The sequence below is a fragment of the Salvelinus fontinalis genome, chromosome 30, assembly GCF_029448725.1.
Source record: "Salvelinus fontinalis isolate EN_2023a chromosome 30, ASM2944872v1, whole genome shotgun sequence".
NCBI lineage: Eukaryota > Metazoa > Chordata > Actinopteri > Salmoniformes > Salmonidae > Salvelinus > Salvelinus fontinalis.
In genome coordinates, this window is record NC_074694.1 from 15,847,203 (window position 1) to 15,868,221 (window position 21,019).

At 43.8% G+C, this 21,019-nt stretch overlaps 1 pseudogene; it reads left to right on the plus strand.

Annotated features, from left to right (window-relative positions):
- LOC129828454 (DNA primase large subunit-like) overlaps positions 1-21,019 on the plus strand; it is a 114,479-nt pseudogene that overhangs the window by 83,770 nt on the left and 9,690 nt on the right.

Below are 21,019 nucleotides of genomic sequence, written 5' to 3' on the forward strand. Positions count from 1 at the left end.
ACACGCCACAGTTCAAAGAGTTGCTGGCTTCTATGGAGACACGCCACAGTTCAAAAAGTTGCTTGTGCTTTGACTACTGCTAAGCCACATTCACTCTCAAAAGCAATAAGAGGATGTATTTTTTTCCTACTCCTCCTGCTCCACTTCCCCCATCCGACAGTCTCCCGCCATTTATTGTGTAAGCGGCTCGTAGCCCGGTCAGGCGTACACATTCTCTTCCAGTCATGGAACGCCACTCTTCAAAGTGCCTTATTTCCAGAGTGGCTGGGTCCCCTCGGTCTGCCCCCCTCAGGTGTAACCTGGACGGCCGCGCACATGAACTAATGTGTGTAAGTTCCATTATTGATTTAAGTTCAGCATGAAGCTGATCGGTGTAAATAAATCATGGCAAGAAGCCCCTTAGCCCTCTCAAAGCTCCTTCCCAGCCCTCTCCATGCTCCTGGAACATGACTACATCCTCAGAGAACCCTCATCAATATTGCACTGTCTCACGCCTCTGCACTCTAACTGCATGCGCTTCATATCAATAGCCGGGACCATGGTAACCTTTTCTTCTTTGTGGTTGGAGGCCAGGGGCCGAATGGCCTGGGATCCTCTGACTGGCTCTCGTGGCCCTCAGGTCTCCACTGTTGCTAAGCGGACAGTGTTAACATTTATGTTGATGGTGCGTGGACAATGTGGGGTGCATCAGGGTGAAACTCATTAGACTGGCTCACTGGCGGACCAATCTGCAGAGGAGCTAATCCTCCTGACTGGCCAGGGAGGGACACTCCATGCCCAATCTACATGAGTGATTCCCATTTCATTTCCGAATTGTATTCCATCTAAAGATGAAAGCAGCAAGTCTGAACCAAAGTGCATTTTTATGTGCTGCCGTTCTCTCTTTTTTTTTTGAACAGTCTAGCAGGTGTTAGTAGCTTATGTAGCAGCTGCATGTTGGAGCATCTTTTATAGCTCCTGCGGATGAAATGAGCCTATAAGCACAGGCATACGGACCTGTGTAGGTGTACTGTTGACCTCAAGAAGCTGACATCAACACCGATATTATGTTTGATGTATATCCAAGGCAATAAAAAATGGCAACAGCTAGATATAGTCAGAGTAAAATTGTACATCATAAAACCATAGTTTCCTTACTTCCTGCTCACCTGAATTTGACTCAAGTTACTTTGCTGTTGCCTCTCAAATCAAATATTATTTTGTTAGATTTGGAATTCTCTAGTTTGTTTGTTTCAAGGGATCCTTCACTGGAAGTGTAATGAAATGGGTATAAAATGAGATGAGCATAGATAATCAACTGGCACACTAACGCCAAGCTAGACCCTAACGACTGTTTCTTACTGTTTTGAAGCTCATCAATTAAGCAGAATAAAAGGTGCGTGCATTGTCACAAGGCCTGGATAACAATTACTTAATCAGGTTTACAAATGTCAGTGCTTTAGCAATTTGACAGTTACACTAATTAGGAACTCCAACAACCAACATCGAAGCCAAACACTTTTTTTTTAAGATGAATGCAATTATTTTACGGATTCCAAGGATATTCAAACCTAAGTCAGTTGAAAGGGGGGATTCAAAGACCTTTTTGCTTGCCACCTTATTTGGTCTTGGGGTTTTGGGGGAGAAACGGTGTTTCAAGAATATAAAGAGTCTCTTTGTTTCAGAGGCTCCTAATCAAGTCATTATTACTGTAGTCTTTATCATTAGTGCTCTGGCTCTGAGATAATGCCTGTGGAATGAATTAGCGGTGTGTTGTTTTAAGACAAGGTGAGACCTAGGGAGCATGCTGGCTAATTACATAGTTGGTCAACTTCTCTCCTAGTTTTATTAGCTCTGAGATTTAGATAGCCTTGTTTTATTCGCTCGGAATAGAAATATTGACTTTTTAATGAATCCGTAAAACTGTTTCATTCTACACTTGTCTTTTCTTTGTATTTGTGTAGTGAATTTAGGGTCGGGTGTTTGCTCATGAACAGCTGTTTTGATAGGCAGACAACAGTGGATGGTTTCACAGGTGAGGTGTGGAAATTGCAGTTCTGCTGTCGTCACAAAGCTTTTCAACATTGCCAGTGTCTTTTCTGCTCTAGCAATGTAACCTTCAAAAATAAATGCATCACTCGCAATAGGCTTTGTTCTGTGGGGGCTGTTGAAGGATGACCACTGAGACTCAGAGGGTTGAGGGAGGAGAAGCAGCTCCCTTAACAACCAGCCTAAGGAGTCCACCAGGAGAGGGGCATCAGGATTCTTAATGTTCTCTACTGGTGAGCGGCAACGACCCAGCGCGGCCTGATTCTGCCTAGGCTGCTGCTGCTTCCTACCGCAGTGTATCCTGGGATGGTCTCCAGATTTCAGTCGAAGCCTGACAGGATGTTTGAGAGCTAGGCTACGTGTAGGAATTGCACTCCCAACAGTTTAGCTGAATTGATCAGCTCCCGCAGTGAAAGAAATACCCTCGCTAACGTTCTCTGCGAGTGTGTGTGTCTGGGGGGGAGGGGGGTCAGACGAGTTAATGTTCAGACCGCATCTGTAATTGAGAAGCATATCAAATATTTAGACATCACTCTTGGTATGAGGATGATAATTCATGCCTATTGCAGCGTAAAATTGCATCAGCCCAATACTTGTAATGCAAATTCTAATATTTTGTTCACGTATGCATATAGCAGTATTCTAAATAAAGGTGTTTGTTCTGTGCCTATAGTGCCAAGATATTCTACAACTACTATGCAGAATAGCTGTGCTTAGTAATAGGGCAGTCCTCTCAATCTTAACTTCTTTATTGCTCTACTGTCTACCAAAGTCTACTTTACTGAACAGTGTATCTTGATGTGTTATCTTCAGGCAGGAAGTGGTGCATCATTTATGGTGAAAACACTGTCCCCTTTCCAATGTCAAAGGTAAGTGGTATTCAGCAAGCACTGGATTGGTCCAGAGATAATGGACCCAGTTGGGTAGTATAGCATCCCCATTCCTTGACACACAAACGCACATACACACCACACACACACTGGCAAAGCAGCTGCCTGTTTAATTAGTGAACTCTCCTACTCCTGAGGCATCAGCCCACAGCACCAACGTGGCCTCGTCCATCAAGCAGCCCTAACTGCCTGGCCTAGATGCTGTTTACTCAGCAAAACCCACCTGCACCTCCATGACTTCCCACCATTAATTGACGGAGAGAGGAGACAATCAAGGGTGGTAGGGTGTGAAGTGGGTGGGATTCACCACTGCTATATCTGTGGAGTTTTCAAGCAGGTTAGGACACTGACGAAATGTGCCCTTGACTGAAGTAAATGCCTTCCTTGAGTTGCTCCAGTGGAAACTTAATTATTTCATTCTAAGTGATCCCTGGCCATGACCCCACTCTCCGAGGGTGTCTCTGGGGGAGTGGGATATGCAAAAAACAAAACATTCCTCCACACACTTGTGTATGTGTGAAACAGGACAAATATACTCACCGCCTAGTTGACCTATTGAAGTAATTCTGTGTCCAAAGCTTGGTTCAATCTATTTATGCAGCAAGATCAAGAGGGTGGGATTGTTGAAGTTGGTTTATCTGATCAGAGTCCTGTTATCAGATTATTTCACTGATAGCTGTCAAGGATGCATCTCAACTCTTATGTAGCATTCTCTTCTCATTGTCTCCGTTCCTTAATCTCTCCACTAATCTGAAAACAGGATAGGTGAAAGCAGCATGTCCAAGGCCTATCAGGCATCATGGAAGCTACATCTGCCATGTATTGTCCTCAAAACTTCTGAAAATGCCTGTTGGGTTCGAAAAACATTCTTGCATAATTAGCACTATGATGATCTTTCTAAAATTAAGACTTGGATTATTGAGATTTTGTGTTTTTTTGCATGACTCATAACTTTGGGATCATTGGGTAACACATTGATCGTTTTTATTTGTGCTCATTAAAGTCTGGGTTGAGAGTGAGAAATGAACACATGAATTAAAGTTTGGGTTGAGAGTGAGAAATGAACACATGAATTAAAGTCTGGGTTGAGAGTGAGAAATGAACACATGAATTAAAGTCTGGGGTGAGAGTGAGAAATGAACACATGAATTAAAGTCTGGGGTGAGAGTGAGAAATGAACACATGAAGCCAATTTGAACCATCAGGAAGGGGGTCCTTGCCTGGAGTGTTGATGTTTCCGCCTGGATTAGCCTATAAAACGTACTTATTGGATATGTTAACAGTTTCAGATTATTTATTTTTCACCTACAAAATAGTTAAATTCTGTATTTGTGTGATGAGCAGTAGAACCAACATAGTTTTGGGCTTTTGGTTTATTATGTCAGTGTGCTTGCTTATTTCAATGATGTCGTCTTTCTACTGTGTTTCAACATCATGTGCCTGCCTATAAACTCATGCATGACAGAGGCAGAACAGTGTATTCTGTTCTTTAACTGGATACCTGTAGTGAATAAACGCCAGTGTTCGCTAAAATATAATTATGTTCAATGTTATGGTATTTATTATGTAGGTATTTGTTTATTTTTATTATATCCTACAGTGAGACTAAAGACACCCTTTATAACAAAGCCCTGTTTGTTTCTCCCTGGACTCCTATTCATGACTCAGTCCTCCATAAATCCACTTTGTTTTCCTGTCATCTGATACTTTCTCATTCACTGCCCTTGATTGAAACCGGGTAATTAGGTAATTGACCCAGGAACCTTGAGTGTGTCTGGCGACGCCGTACGTGACTGGCTGCGTGCAAAATCCTTCCGAACTTCAATTCCTCCTTGAAGGAGCTACAGGTTTTCATTATTCAAGTCACTCCCAGGATGTAATCTCTGTTTCCGTCTAGTTCTGTGCTTAATGTCTCTGCCGAGGCATTAGTCTTTGGAGCTCTCTTGCTTTTGCTGTCTGCTCTTGATACATTTCACACAGCCAGAGGAGAAAGGCAGGGGAGCTGTGTACTCTGTTCGCACCCTGGAAACCTGAAAGAAAATACTTCCTGGATTGGAAAAACAAAGCTTCTGAACATAGGTGATGATTGCGAAGAGTCTGGTGCCTCAAAATAACCTAAACTATAGGCTTGGATTCTCTGAAGGAACTTTTCTAAAGTTGGATTAAAACTGGATGGATTTGAAGAAGACTTTACATATTAATATAGCCAATATCCTGTGCTTTTCACCTTAATCCACAGCCAGGTTATATCCTACAGTTCCCAAAATGTAAGCCCACATTTATTTATTATCCCTAAAGGCAGGAAGTGCCTAACAACTACAATGAGTGTACCAAACATTAGGAACACCTTCCTAATATTGAGTTGCACCATCCCGCCCTTACCTTTCGCCCTTAGAACAGCCTCAATTTGTTGGGGCAAGGTGTCGAAAGCGTTCCTCAGGGATGCTGGCCCAAGTTGACGCCAATGCTTCCCACAGTTGTCAAGTTGGCTGGATGTTCTTTGGGTGGTGGACCATTCTTGATACACACGGAAACTGTTAAGCATGAAAACCCCAGCAGTTCTTGACACAAACTGGTGCGCCTAGCATCTACTACCATGCCCTGTTCAAAGGCACTTAAATCTTTTGTCTTGCACATTCATCCTCTGAATGGCACAAACACAATCCATGTCTCAATTGTATCGAGGCTTAAAAATCCTTTAAAACTTGTCTCCTCCCCTTCATCTACACTAGGGTTGAATGGAGGGTACCCGGTTACCGAGATTTACCGCCCAAACCACTCCGTTTTCCCGGGATAAATAACTGCCAGATACTGGTAAATTATGATAAATGATTTATATGAACAGCATAGTGTGAAATGGAACTGTTCAAATATATGAGATGTCTAAATCTGGCTTCTCTACGTCCTCTGCATGACGAACCAACCCTCAGGGTGGGGACAGACAGCCCATCTCAGTATGGAGCGCAGTTCACAATGCAAGTAGACTTATCATCTCACCATGCTAACTTTTTCCCCTTCTGACAGGTAGGCCTCTATTTGCTGCAGCATAGCCTATGATACAGTAATATATAGAACGAATGTGCATCTAATTTACCATCTCCATCTGGCTTTCAAGGGTCACCTTTTGTTTTTTGTAAAGATGTATTTTTTAATTGCAGCTGCAGAGTTTTAAACCATCACTTGAATATCGTTGCTTTAAATCAGTGCACGCACGAACACTCTTGCACTCGCTCGCACACACAACCTACCTGACAGTGATTGAGAGGATCTGCAGAGAAGAATGGGAGAAACTCCCCAAATACATGTATGCCAAGCTTGTAGCGCCATACCCAAGAAGACTCAAGACTGTAATCACTGCAAAAGGTGCTTCAACAAAGTACTGAGTAAAGGGTCTGAAAACGTATGTAAATGTGATATTCAAGTTTTTAATTTTTTATACATTTGCTAAATTTCAAAAAACCTGTTTTTGCTTTGTCATTACAAGGTATTGTGTGTAGATTGAGGAGGAAAAACAATTTAATACATTTTAAGACTAAAGCTGTAACGTAAGAAAATGTGGAGAAAGGGAAGGGGTCTGAATACTTTCCGAATGCAGTGTAGATGTCCGAACCTACCTCTTTCAGGTAATAAATTCAGTGCAGTGTTAGCTTTATGCCTTAAACTTAGCTAATTAATGATGGGTTATGCATAATAAGCTTCTAATTTGTACCCCCTCTGTCTCTTGCTCAATACACAAGGACCTGTTCTCCGCTGGCCTCTCCTTAAAAACCACTCCTTAGCTTTTGGAGTCCCAAGCAGGAAAAGCTAGACTTGAATAACTTGCTGGACATGATTTATTTTAGCATTTCTTATACCAATAGACTATTCAAAGAGGGATGCAATCTCTTTTTTTGCTGAACGTTAAATTCAGCAGCCAATAGAACTCTCGGGGAGTTTGAAAAAAAGAGTGAACGCGCTATGGTAGGCTATAGCAGTTATTCATTCAGAACCATAACCATTCAATCTTCTTGAAGAGACGTGAAAGCCTTCTCCATCTAATTCTAGACCTATATTATTCAAGGACATCAATAGAATGATGATGATAAGGACAACAACATGTATTTCATTTAACTGTTGAAAGCGAGGAAGGAATGAAGTAATCTTAGAGAAAGAGGAGATAGGCTAATAACATTAGGGGAACATTATGAATGGTACTGTATATATGAGTCGGCCTACTAATTTGACAAAAAGGCCCTATTATATTTCAAATTAAATTTGCTAGCCTACAGTGCTTTCGGTAAGTATTCAGACCCCATGACCTTTTCCACATTTTGTTACGCTACAGCCTTATTCTAAAACGGATTTGGGGAGTTTCTCCCTTTCTTCTCTGCAGATCCTCTCAAGCTCTGTCAGGTTGGATGGGGAGCATCGCTGCACAGCTATTTCAGGTCTCTTCAGAGATGTTAGATCGGGTTCAAGTCCGGGCTCTGGCTGGGCCACTCAAGGACATTCAGAGATTTGTCCCGAAGCCACTCCTGCATAGTCTTGGCTGTGTGCTTAGGGTCGTTGTCCTGTTGGAAGGTGAACCTTTTCCCCAGTCAGGTACTGAGCACTCTGGAGCAGGTTTTAAACAATCTCTTTGTACTTTGCTCCTTTCATCTTTCCCTCGATCCTGACTAGTCTCCCAGTCCCTGCCGCTGAAAAACATACCCACAGCATGATGCTGCCACCACCATGCTTCACCGTATGGATGGTGCCAGGTTTCCTCCAAATGTGATGCTTGGCATTCAGGCCAAATAGTTTAATCTTGGTCTCATCAGACCAGAGAATCTTGTTTCTCATGGTCTGAGTGTCCTTTAGGTGCCTTTTGGCCAACTCCAAGCGTGAGGTCATGTGCCATTTACTGAGGAGTGGCTTCCGTCTGGCCGCTCTACCATAAAGGCCTGATTGGTGGAGTACTGTAGAGATGGTTGTCCTTCTGGAAGGTTCTCCCATCTCAACAGAGGACCTCTGGAGCTCTGTCAGAGTGATCATTGGATTGTTGGAGCTCTACGGACATTTCCTTCGACCTGATGGCTTGGTTTTTGCTCTGACATGCACCAATCAACTTTTGGACCTTTTATAGACAGGTGTGTGCCTTTCCAAATCATGTCCAATCAATCGAATTTACCACAGGTGGACTCTAATCAAGTTGTAGAAACATCTCAGGGATGATCACGTCACGCCCTGATTTGTTTCACTTGTTCCTGTTATTGTCTCCACCCCCTCCAGGTGTTGCTTATTTTCCCTGGTGTATTTATCCCTGTGTTTCCTGTCTCTCTGTGCCTGACTCAGGACTACTTTCCCGCCTGCCTGCCCTGACCTTGATTCTGCCTGACCTTCGGTACCTTTTGGAGTTTGAACTGGTTTTGACCCTTTTTCCTGTCCACGACCATCCTAATGGATTAATAAATATTGTAAGACTCCAATCATCTGCATCCTGTGTCTGCATCTGGGTCTCGCCTTGTCATGATATATCAATGGAAACTGGATGCACCTGAGCTCATTTTCTAAATTCTCATAATAAAGTTTTCAAATACTTTTTAAAATGTGGTATATCTGTTTTTTATTTTTAATACATTTGCAAAAATATAAAAACCGGTTTTCGCTTTCTCATTTTGGGGTGTTGAGTGTAGAGTAGGTTCTTGAGGATAAAAAAAAATCTATTTTAGAATAAGACTAACATAACAAAATATGGGAAAAAAAAATCAAGGGGTCTGAATACTTCCCGAAGGCACTGTATATGTACTTAATGTTTTGTATACTCAGTGTATGCAGCTTGTATCGTCAAGCTCTTTACCCAACCCACTAAAGCAGACAAATTGATGTGCATTTTGGGAAGAGCCATGATGTATTGTGGAGTCCCTCACCTTCAATGTTGTACTGTTTATTTTACAAGGTGTTCGTTGTAATGAGGCTTGTAGCAGTGATTACAATGAAACATGTTTTAATGGCATTACACAAGATGGATTAGGGCTAGTGACGCTTCAGTCACAATGGACTGTCTCTGAGGAGCCACGGCAAGGCTTACACACACACTTCTAATTCCTTCTATTTCAGGTTTCTCTGTCGCCATTGCCAAAGTGTGTTGGACTGGAGATGTTAACAGCCTGTACAGTAAGCCCCCAGGGTAGACACTGCATTAACTAACAGGCTGTACAGTAAGCCCCCAGGGTAGACACTAAATTAACTAACATGCTGTACAGTAAGCCTCCATGGTAGACACTGCATTAACTAACAGGCTGTACAGTAAGCCCCCAGGGTAGAAACTGCATTAACTAACATGCTGTACAGTAAGCCCCCAGGTCAGACACTGCATTAACTAACATGCTGTACAGTAAGCCCCCAGGGTAGACACTGCATTAACTAACAGGCTGTACAGTAAGCCCCCAGGGTAGACACTGCATTAACTAACATGCTGTACAGTAAGCCCCCACGTCAGACACTGCATTAACTAACATGCTGTACAGTAAGCCCCCAGGGTAGACACTGCATTAACTAACATGCTGTACAGTAAGCCTCCATGGTAGACACTGCATTAACTAACAGGCTGTACAGTAAGCCCCCAGGTCAGACACTGCATTAACTAACATGCTGTACAGTAAGCCTCCAGGGTAGACACTGCATTAACTAACATGCTGTACAGTAAGCCTCCATGGTAGACACTAAATTAACTAACAGGCTGTACGGTAAGCCCCCAGGGTAGACACGGCATTAACTAACAGGCTGTACAGTAAGCCTCCATGGTAGACACTAAATTAACTAACAGGCTGTACGGTAAGCCCCCAGGGTAGACACGGCATTAACTAACAGGCTGTACAGTAAGCCCCCAGGGTAGACACTGCATTAACCAACAGGCTGTACAGTAAGCCCCCAGGGTAGACACTGCATTAACTAACATGCTGTACAGTAAGCCTCCATGGTAGACACTGCATTAACTAACAGGCTGTACGGTAAGCCCCCAGGGTAGACACTAAATTAACTAACAGGCTGTACAGTAAGCACCCAGGGTAGACACTAAATTAACTAACAGGCTGTACAGTAAGCCCCCAGGGTAGACACTAAATTAACTAACAGGCTGTACGGTAAGCCCCCAGGGTAGACACTGCATTAACTAACAGGCTGTACAGTAAGCCCCCAGGGTAGACACTGCATTAACTAACAGGCTGTACAGTAAGCACCCAGGGTAGACACTAAATTAACTAACAGGCTGTACAGTAAGCCCCCAGGGTAGACACTGCATTAACTAACATGCTGTACAGTAAGCCTCCATGGTAGACACTAAATTAACTAACAGGCTGTACGGTAAGCCCCCAGGGTAGACACTGCATTAACTAACAGGCTGTACAGTAAGCCTCCAGGGTAGACACTGCATTAACCAACAGGCTGTACAGTAAGCCCCCAGGGTAGACACTGCATTAACTAACAGGCTGTACAGTAAGCACCCAGGGTAGACACTGCATTAACTAAGAGGCTGTACAGTAAGCCTCCAGGGTAGACACTGCATTAACCAACAGGCTGTACCCTAAGCACCCAGGGCAGACGATGCATTAACTAACAGGCTGTACAGTAAGCTTCCAGGGTAGACACTGCATTAACCAACAGGCTGTACACTAAGCATCCAGGGTAGACGATGCATTAACTAACATGCTGTACAGTAAGCCCCCAGGGTAGACACGGCATATACCAATAGCTATGTCAACATCTCCTCAGTAAAATGGGTAGAGGATTGTTTGGGATTAAATTGAAATCAAGTTAAACCAGCTTCACGCTAATATGACTTGCATGTATTTTCTCCCCTTTTTCATATTGAAGCCAACTTCTTAGGAACAGTTTCCCCTAGGGATGTTTTATAAGGCTCTGAAATGAGAGCCTCATTGTTTGACTGCATTTGTTTTTTTGTTGTTTTTGGTGGTATGCTTATGAGGCATTTTTGGTATTGAATGAATTAGTTTTATCGATGAATGATTTTGAAATGGACAAATGTTCACATTGTGATTCATCGTTGGATTGGCTAGCTTTTCAGTTATGATTACAGTTTAGAGACCTGCTGTCCCAGACCTGCTGTTTTCAACTCTTAATGATCGGCTATGAAAAGCCAACTGACATTTATTTCTGATTATTATTTGACCATGCTTGTCATTTATGAACATTTTGAAAATCTTGGCTCTCTCTAATTCTCTCCTTCTCTCTTTCTTTCTCTCTCTCGGAGGACCTGAGCCCTAGGACCATACGTCAGGACTACCGGGCATGATGACTCCTTGCTGTCCCCAGTCCACCTGGCCTTGCTGCTATTCCAGTTTCAACTGTTCTGCCTGCGGTTATGGAACCCCTACCTGTCCCAGACCTGCTGTTTTCAACTCTTAATGATCGGCTATGAAAAGCCAACTGACATTTATTCCTGATTATTATTTGACCATGCTTGCCATGAACATTTTGAACATCTTGGCCATGTTCTGTTATAATATCCACCCGGCACAGCCAGAAGAGGACTGGCCACCCCTCATAGCCTGGTTCCTCTCTAGGTTTCTTCCTAGGTTTTGGCCTTTCCAGGGAGTTTTTCCTAGCCACCGTGCTTCTACACCTGCATTGCTTGCTGTTTGGGGTTTTAGGCTGGGTTTCTGTACAGCACTTCGAGATATTAGCTGATGTACGAAGGGCTATATAAAATAAACTTGATTTGATTTGATTAGAGTCACGACATGTCTTTTGATCAGTCTCACTACAACTAACCTACATGTTGCATTCAAACATGGGAAAGAAGAGCAGGTCTCAGGATTTTATGTCTTGAAATAATCTTCCAAAAAGAAAAGCTTGAAATTACAAATAAGAGCTTGCTGCCTATTTATTTCAGCTGGAATCTTTCGAGCTCGGTCATGAAATAACAATGCACTTCCGCCAATGAGCATTTGCATACATTACATTGGAACTAGTTGACATTATTACAGTAATTAGTTAGTGTTCTAAAAGTAAGTGGGGTATGCAGTGGAAGAGTGACAGGCTTTGTGTGCGGCAGTCTTTCAGTGGAACACTGACTGGATGAATGGCTGGCATTTCTGACACTCAATAGCTACGCCTCTGTATAATTAGACTGGCTTCATTTAGCTAATGCCATTGTTGTCCTTGGAGCTAAGCTCCTTGTGAGAAGCTCTTATGACTGAATGGACCAGTAGGTTAGGGGGGGGGGGGTCGATAGTTACATATCGCGATTATTATTTTGGACAATATTTTCATCCTATAGCTTGTTCTCCATCTTCTTTTTATAGAGCCAACATGTTATCAGCACTTATTTCCAAGAATTATCCAAATATATTTTCTCCTGCTCTCTTTTGTCTCTCTGCAGCAGACATACAACTGAGTGTACAAAACATTAAGAACACCTGCTCTATCCATGAGACTGACCAAGTGAATACAGGTAAAAGCTGTTGTTCCTTCTTGATGTCACCTGCTAAATCTACTTCAATCAGTGTAGATGAAGGGGAGGAGACAGGTTAAAGAAGTGTTTTTAAGCCTTGAGACAATTGAAACATGGATTGTGACATTACGTTACAGTCTTAATCTAAAATGGATTTAGTTGATGAGGGGAAAAAGACGTCTACAGTGCATTCTGAAAGTATTCAGATCCCTTCCCTTTCTTCACATTTTGTTACGTTACAGCTTTAGTCTAAAATGTATTAAATTAATGTTTGTCCTCCTCAATCTTCACACAACACCCTATTTGTAGAGTTTCTCCCATTCTTCTATGCATATCCTCAAGTTCTATCTGGTTGGATGGGGAGCGACGCTGCACAGCTATTTCAGGTCTCTTCAGAGATGTTAGATCAGGTTCAAGTCCGGGCTCTGGCTGGGCCACTCAAGGACATTCAGAGACTTGTCCCGAAGCCACTCCTGCGTTGTCTTGGCTGTGTGTTTAGGGTCGTTGTCTGGTTGGAAGGTGATCCTTCGCCCCTGTCTGAGGTCCTGAGCGCCTGAGCGCACGTACTTTGCTCCCTTCATCTTTCCCTCGATCCTGACTAGTCTCCCAGTCCCTGCCGCTGAAAAACATCCCCATTGCATGATACTGCCACCACCATGTTTCACCGTAGGGATGGTGGCAGGTTTCCTCCAGATGTGACGCTTGGCATTCAGACCAAAGAGTTCAATCTTGGTTTCATCAGACCAGATAATCTTGATTCTGAGAGTCCTTTAGGTGCCTTTTGGCAAACTCCAAGTGGGGTGTCATGTGCATTTTTACTAATAGTGGCTTCCGTCTGGCCACTCTACCATAAAGGCCTGATTGGTGGAGGGATGCAGAGATGGTTGTCCTTCTGGAAGGTTTTCCCATCTCCACAGAGGAACTTTGGAGCTCTGTCAGACTGCCCATTGGGTTCTTGGTCACCTCTCTGACCAAGGCCCTTCTCCCACGATAGCTCAGTTTGCCTGGCTAACCAGCTCTAGGAAGAGTCTTGGTGGTTCCAAACTTCTTCCATTTAAGAATGATGGAGGCCACTGTGTTCTTGGGGACCTTCAATGCTCCAGAAATGTTTTGGTTACCCTTCCCCAAATCTGTGCCTCGACACAATCCTGTCTCGGAGCTCTACAGAGAATTCCTTCGACTTCATGCCTTGGTTTTTGCCTTGGACATTATGTAGACCGGCGTGGGCTTTTCTAAATCAAATCACATTTTATTGGTCACATGGTTAGCAGATGCGAGTGTAGCAAAATGCTTGTGATTCTAGTTCCGACAGTGCAGTAATATCTAAAAAGTAATCTAACAATTTCCCAATAGATACCTATTACACATAAATCTAAAGGGGTGAATGAGAATATGTACAAATAAATATATGGATGAGCGATGGCCGAGCGGCATAGGCAAGGTGCAATAGATGGTATAAAATACAGTATATACTGTACATATGATATGAGTAATGTAATATATGTAAACATTATTATTGTGGCATTATTTAAAGTTGCATTGTTTAAAGTGACTAGTGATCCATTTATTAAAGTGGCCAGTGACTGGGTCTTAATGTAGGCAGCAGCCTCTCTGAGTTAGTGATTGCTGTTTAGCAGATTGATAGCCTTGAGATAGAAGCTGGTTTGTCAGTCTCTCGGTCCCAGCTTTGATGCACTTGCACTGACCTCGCCTTCTGGATGGTAGCGGTGTGAACAGGCAGTGGCTCGGGTGGTTGTTGTCCTTGATGATCTCTTTGGCCTTCCTGTGACATCGGGTGCTGTATGTGTCATGGAGGTCAGGTAGTTTGCCCCCGGTGATGCGTTGTGCAGACCGCACCACCCTCTGGAGAGCCTTGCGGTTGTGGGCGGTGCAGTTGCCTACCAGGCTGATACAGCGTGACATGATGGTCTCGATTGTTCATCTGTAAAAGTTTCAGGGTGTTGGGTGACAAGCCAAATTTCTTAAGCCTCCTGATGTTGAAGAGGCGCTGTTGCGCATTCTTCACCATACTGTCTGTGTAGGTGGACCATTTCAGTTTGTCTGTTATGTACGCCGAGGAACTTAACTTTCCACCTTCTCCACTGCTGTCCTTTCGATGTGGATAGGGGGGTGCTCCCTCTAATGTTTCCTGAAGTCCACGATCATCTTATTTTGTTGACGTTGAGTGAGAGGTTGTTTTCCTGACACCACACTCCGAGGGCCCTCACCTCCTCCCTGTAGGCTGTCTCATTATTGTTGTTAATCAAGCCGACTACTGTTGTGTCGTCTGCAAACTTGATGATTGAGTTGGAGGCGTGCATGGCCACACAGTTGTGGGTGAACAGGGAGTACAGGAGGGGGCTGAGCACGCACCCTTGTGGGGCCCCAGCGTTGAGGGTCAACGAAGTGGAGATGTTGTTTCCTACCTTCACCACCTGGGGGTGGCCTGTCAAAGTCCAGGACCGAATTGCACAGGGTGGGGTTGAGACCCAGGGCCTCCAGCTTAATGATGAGCTTGGAGGGTACTATGGTGTTGAATGCTGAACAGTGGTCAATGAACAGCATTCTTACATAGGTATTCCTCTTGTCCTGATGGGAGTGTGCAGTGTGATGGCGATTGCATTGTCTGTGGACCTGTTGGGGCGGTATGCCGATTGAAGTGGGTCTGTGGTGGCCGATAAGGTGGAGGTTATATGATCCTTGACTAGTATCTCAAAGCACTTCATGATGACAGAAGTGAGTGCTACAGGGCGTCATTTAGTCATTTAGTTCAGTTATCTTTGCTTTCTTGGGTACAGGAACAATGGTGGCCATCTTGAAGCATGTGGGGACAGCAGACTGGGATAGGGAGTGATTGAATATGACCGCAAACACACCAGCCAGCTGGTCTGCGTATGCTCTGAGGACGTGGCTAGGTATGCCATCTGGGCCAGCAGCCTTGCGAGGGTTAACAAGTTTAAATGTAGAAGAAGAGAAGGAGAAGGGGCGGGCACAGTCCTTGTTAGCGGGCCACAAAGGTGGCACTGTATTTTCCTCAATCGTGCAAAGAAGGTGTTTAGTTTGTCTGGAAGCGTGATGTCCGTGACTTGGCTGGTTTTCTTTGAATAGTCCATGGTTTTCTGTAGATCCTGCCACATACTTCTCGTGTCTGAGCCGTTGAATTGCGACTCCACCTTGTCCCTGTACCGGCATTTCTCTTGTTTGATTGCCTTGTGGAGGGAATAACTACACTGTTTATATTCAGCCATATTCCCAGACCTCTTTCCATGGTTAAATGAGGTGGTTTGCGCTTTCAGTTGTGCGCGAATTCCGCCACCCATCCACGGTTTCTGGTTAGGGTAGGTTTTAATAGTCACAGTGGGTACAACATCTCCAATGCACTTTTTTATAAACACACTCACCGAATCAGCGTGTAGATCGATGTTGTTCTCTGAGGCTGACGGGAACATATCCCAGTCTGCGTGATCAAAACAGTATTGACGCGTGGATTCTGATTGGTCAGACCAGCGTTGAATGGTTCTAGTCACTGGTACATCCTGTTTGAGTTTCTGCCTATAAGGTAGGAGCAAGATGGCGTCGTGGTCAGATTTGCCCAAGGGAGGGTGGGGAGCGCTTTATGTATCACGTAAGTTAGAGTAGCAGTGATCAAGTGTATTACCCCTGCGCGTAGTGCAATCAATATGCTGGTAGAATTTAGGTAGCCTTGTTCTCAAATTTGCTTTGTTAAAATCCCCAGCTACAATAAATGCAGCCTCGGGATATATGGTTTCCAGTTTACATAGACTCCAGTGAAGTTCCTTGAGGGCCATCTTTGTGTCTCCTTGAGGGGGAATGTACACAGCTGTGACAATAACTGACACGAATTCTCTTGGGAGGTAAAATGATGATTGGGTGAGCAGAAGGACTTGAGTTTCTGTATGTTGTTATGATTACATCATGAGTCGTTCATCATAAAGCATACACCCCCGCCCTTCCTCTTCCCAGAGAGGTGTTTATCTCTGTTGGCGCGATGCATGGAGTAGCCCGGTGGCTGAACCGATTCCGACAACATATCCCGAGAGAGCCATGTTTCCGTGAAACAGAGAATGCTACAATATTTGATGTCTCTCTGGAAGGCAACCCTTGCTCGAATTTTATCTACTTTGTTGTCAAGAGACTCGATATTGGCGAGTAGTATACTCGGGAGCGGTGTGCGATGTGTAAGTCTACGGAGCCTGACCAGGAGGCCGCTCCGTCTGCCACTTTTGCGGCGCCTTTGTTTTGTGTCGGCTTCTGGGATTAGATCCATTGTCCTGGGTGGTGATCCAAACAGAGGATCGGCTTCGGAAAAGTCGTATTCCTGGTCATAGTGTTGGTAAGTTGATGTTGCTCTTATATCCAATAGTTCTTCCCGGCTGTAATAATGTATGTAATGTGAGTAATAATACATAAAAAAACGAAATGCTGCATAGTTTCCTAAGGACTCGAAGCAAAGCGACCATCTCTGTCGGCGCCATCTTGTAAATGATGTCCAATCAATTGAATTTACCACAGGTGGAGTCCAATCAAGTTGTAGAAACATCTCAAGTATGGTCATTGGAAACAGGATGCACCTGAGCTCAATTTCGAGTCTCATAGCAAATGGTCTGAATACTTATGTAAATAAGGTATTTTTGTTTTTTATTTTGAATAAATTTGCAAACATTTCTAAATTCCACTTTTTGCTAAGTCATTATGGGGTATTGCGTGTAGATTGAGGGAAAACATTTAATTTAATCAATTTTAGAATAAGGCTGTAACGTAACAAAATGTAGAAACGGGGAAGGGGTCTGAGAATGCACTGGAATTTCCCATGTGCATCAAGTATTGTCCAACACCCAAAGGACATCCAGCCAACTTGACACAACCGTGGGAAGCACTGGATTCAACATCAGCCAGCGTCCCTGTGGAACACTTTCAACACATTGTAGAGTCCATGCCCCCAACGAATTGAGGCTGTTCTGTGTCAAAAAAGGGGGGGTGTTATCATATCGTGAGGTCCCAGCCCTACCTGTAGATATCTGGAAGCCACCATGGGAATTGACAAAGTACAGATGTTAGGCTACTTACTAGTGGCTTGTGACCTTTCAATCAAAGTTATCAACTTCTCTGTGTGTTTGTGTGGTTTCGTATACAGTATGTACCTGTCAAAGATCCTTAATCTGTTCTCGATATTCAAAGATCAGTGTAAAACTCTTCATTGTGCACTGTCACTCATGAATATGCATGAATTGCAGTAAAGTCGTAATGGAGGAAACTTATACACAAATGTCTATGCACCGACAGAGCTCCTAGAACGATTTTAATACAGTAGGCTGTGATCTTTAAACTGGAAATGGCTTCCTAAATCCTTAAAAGCACCATATAATTAATATATGATCGGTGAGTAGTTTTAGTACTCCTTATATTGCCACTATGTAGCTAGTCACCTTGTCAAGTTCAGGGGTTTTATTACAACTTTAATGGATTATGATGAGTACAATTGTGATTAATGTTTTCTCGCTCTTCCACAGCCCACTGTTGATTTTACCATCAGGGGGAGGCTGTATTTCCCTTTTGAGCAGCTACAGGAGTACATATGATTGGTAAATTGAGTTCACCGCTGAGATTGAATGCAGTGACCCCCATCGAACTCAAACAGTGTAATGGTTTCTTAAGCACACGCCATATATTTTGGAGCAGGACCGGAGGCGGAGGCGGCAGCATGGACAGTAGGTCTGCAGAGACGAGAGCTGTGGCTATGGAATGCAAAGATGACAATCGGATGGTTTAGAGGCTCTGCCTTCACTGTTGAAAGTGCTTCTCTGGGCTCTCTAATTATACTCATCATAATCCATTGAAGTTGCAATAGAAACCCTGAATTTCATGAGCTAGCCGCATAGTGGCAATATAGGTCTATGTGCCTTTTTTCTACAAGGGTTGATTCTTTTGATTGTGTAATGGGTTCACAATTCAGTGGGGGCTTTCCAACAATAGGTTGTCTGTAGTGTACAGTATGTGGCTGTGTGATTGGCGTTTTTACTAATTCCAATCGGTCTCCTTCATGTTAACGCATCTGACAAATGTCGACACTTGTCCGCCTTCATTCCTAGGGGTGAGTGACAGATCACAGCATGTATGTGAAGAGGTGTGCAGCCCGGAACGGGGAAAGAGACGGAGGGAGGAAATGGGCCACATTATCCATAATCCAGTCACAGCTGTCTTGAGTTTGGTGATACCTCTACCGCAGTTTCCCTCTAATAGCTCGATTTTTCATGGCGGAAAACACCCTGCCACCACCGACATGATGTACGACAACGTCTCTGTTTTCATCCCCAACCTCCCGTCGCGCTGTTCCTGATCCCTTTTTCACTACAACCCCATGTCTCACATCTCTCTCTCTCTCGCTTCCTCGCTCTCTCTCTAACTCTCACACTTTTCTCACACCTCTCTCTTTCTCTCACATCTCTCTCACATCTCTCTTTCTTGCTCTCTCACACTTTTCTCACACCTCTCTCTCACACACTTTTCTCACACCTCTCTCTCTCTCTCTCTCTATCTCTCTCTCTCTCTCAATCTTTTGCCTTCTAGTTTGACAAAGCATATGCCTACAGCATCTGCCACATGTTTGGGAAGGAAGGCAAGCGCACAGACTACACCCCCTACAGTTGCATGAAGGTGATTTTGTCAAACCCACCCAGCCAAGGCGACCAGCACGGTGAGGCATGGGCCTGGAGACGTGCTGCTTGAAAAGGGTTATGTTTGCATGCAATAGAGTTTTCCTATGAACCCAGTCATAGCAAATGCAAGGCAGTGTTTTGATTTCAATGTCTAATAATTTGATGCATGCAAAAATACTATTGTCCTGGCATAGGAACTGGTCCCTCTGTTACGATGTTCATCTGACACAAACCAATGTGGTTCATGTTATTGATAATATTATTTTAGCAGGTCTTGTGAATCTGCCATTCCCTCAGTTGTAATTTCTCTCTCTCTCCCCCTGTCCAGCCCCCACCCCCTCTCGCTCCCTATCCCGTCTCACTCTATGACATGGTGGTTGCAGGGTGTCCATTCCGACGCAGTGACCCAGAGCTGCTGAAGCAGAAGCTGCGGTCTTATAAGGTCTCACCCAGCGACATCAGTCAGGTAGGTTTGGCCCAGAACACAACACCCTCTCAAACCTTTGTTGTTAACCCATGACACAATGCAACATCAGCTCACTGCAGTTGTCACTAATATGTTCAGACAATCCCATCGACATGATTTACTTTGTATTAATGAATCTAATTTAACCTGGTGGTCTTATTGACGTTTAGATTTAAATATAAACTCAGCAAATAAAGAAACGTCCTCTCACTGTCAACTGTGTTCATTTTCAGCAAACTTAACATGTGTAAATATTTGTATGAACATAACAAGATTCAACAACTGAGACAAAAACTGAACAAGTTCCACAGACATTTGACTAACAGAAATGGAATAATGTGTCCCTGAACAAAGGGGGGTAAAAATCAAAAGTAACAGTCAGTATCTCATCCTCATGGACTGCACCAGATTTGCCAGTTCTTGCTGTGAGATGTTACCCCACTCTTCCACCAAGGCACCTGCAAGTTCCCGAACATTTCTGTGGGAATGGCTCTAGCCCTCACCCTCCGATCCAACAGGTCCCAGGCGTGCTCAATGGGATTGAGATCTGGGCTCTTCGCTGGCCATGGCAGAACACTGACATTCATGTCTTGCAGGAAATCAAGCACAGAATGAGCAGTATGGCTGGTGGCATTGTCATGCTGGAGGGTCATGTCAGGATGAGCCTGCAGGAAGGGTACCACATGAGGGAGGAGGATGTCTTCCCTGTAACGCACAGTGTTGAGATTGCCTGCAATGCCAACAAGCTCAGTCCGATGATGCTGTGACACACCGCCCCAGACCATGACGGACCCTCCACCTCCAAATCGATCCCGCTTCAGAGTACAGGCCTCGGTGTAACGCTCATTCCTTCGTCGATAAAGGCGAATCCGACCATCACCCCTGGTGAGACAAAACCGCGACTCGTCAGTGAAGAGCACTTTTTGCTAGTCCTGTCTGGTCCAGCGGCGGTGGGTTTGTGCCCATAGGCGACGTTGCCGGTGATGTCTTTTTCTTAGGTCTTGGCTGATTTCTTTTGATTTCCCCATGATGTCAAGCAAAGAGGCACTGCGTTTGAAGGTAGGCCTTGAAATACATCCACAGATACACCTCCAATTGACTCAAGACATAATTTTCTGGAATTTTCCAAGCTGTTTATAGGCACAGTCAACTTAGTGTATGTAAACTTCTGACCCACTGGGATTGTGATACGGTGAAATCTGTCTGTAAACAATTGTTGGGAAAATTACTTATCATGCACAAAGTAGATGTCCTAACCGACTTGCCAAAACTATAGTTTGTTAACAAGAAATGTGTGTAGTGGTTGAAAAACGAGTTTCAATGACTCCAACCTAAGACTATGTAAACTTCCGACTTCAACTGTATATATATTGATATGTATATATATATATATATATATATATATATATATATATATATATATATATATATATATATATATATATATATATATATATATAGAGAGAGAGAGAGAGAGAGAGAGAGAGATCAATAATAATAGACCAGTCCTAGATGGCAAAAAACA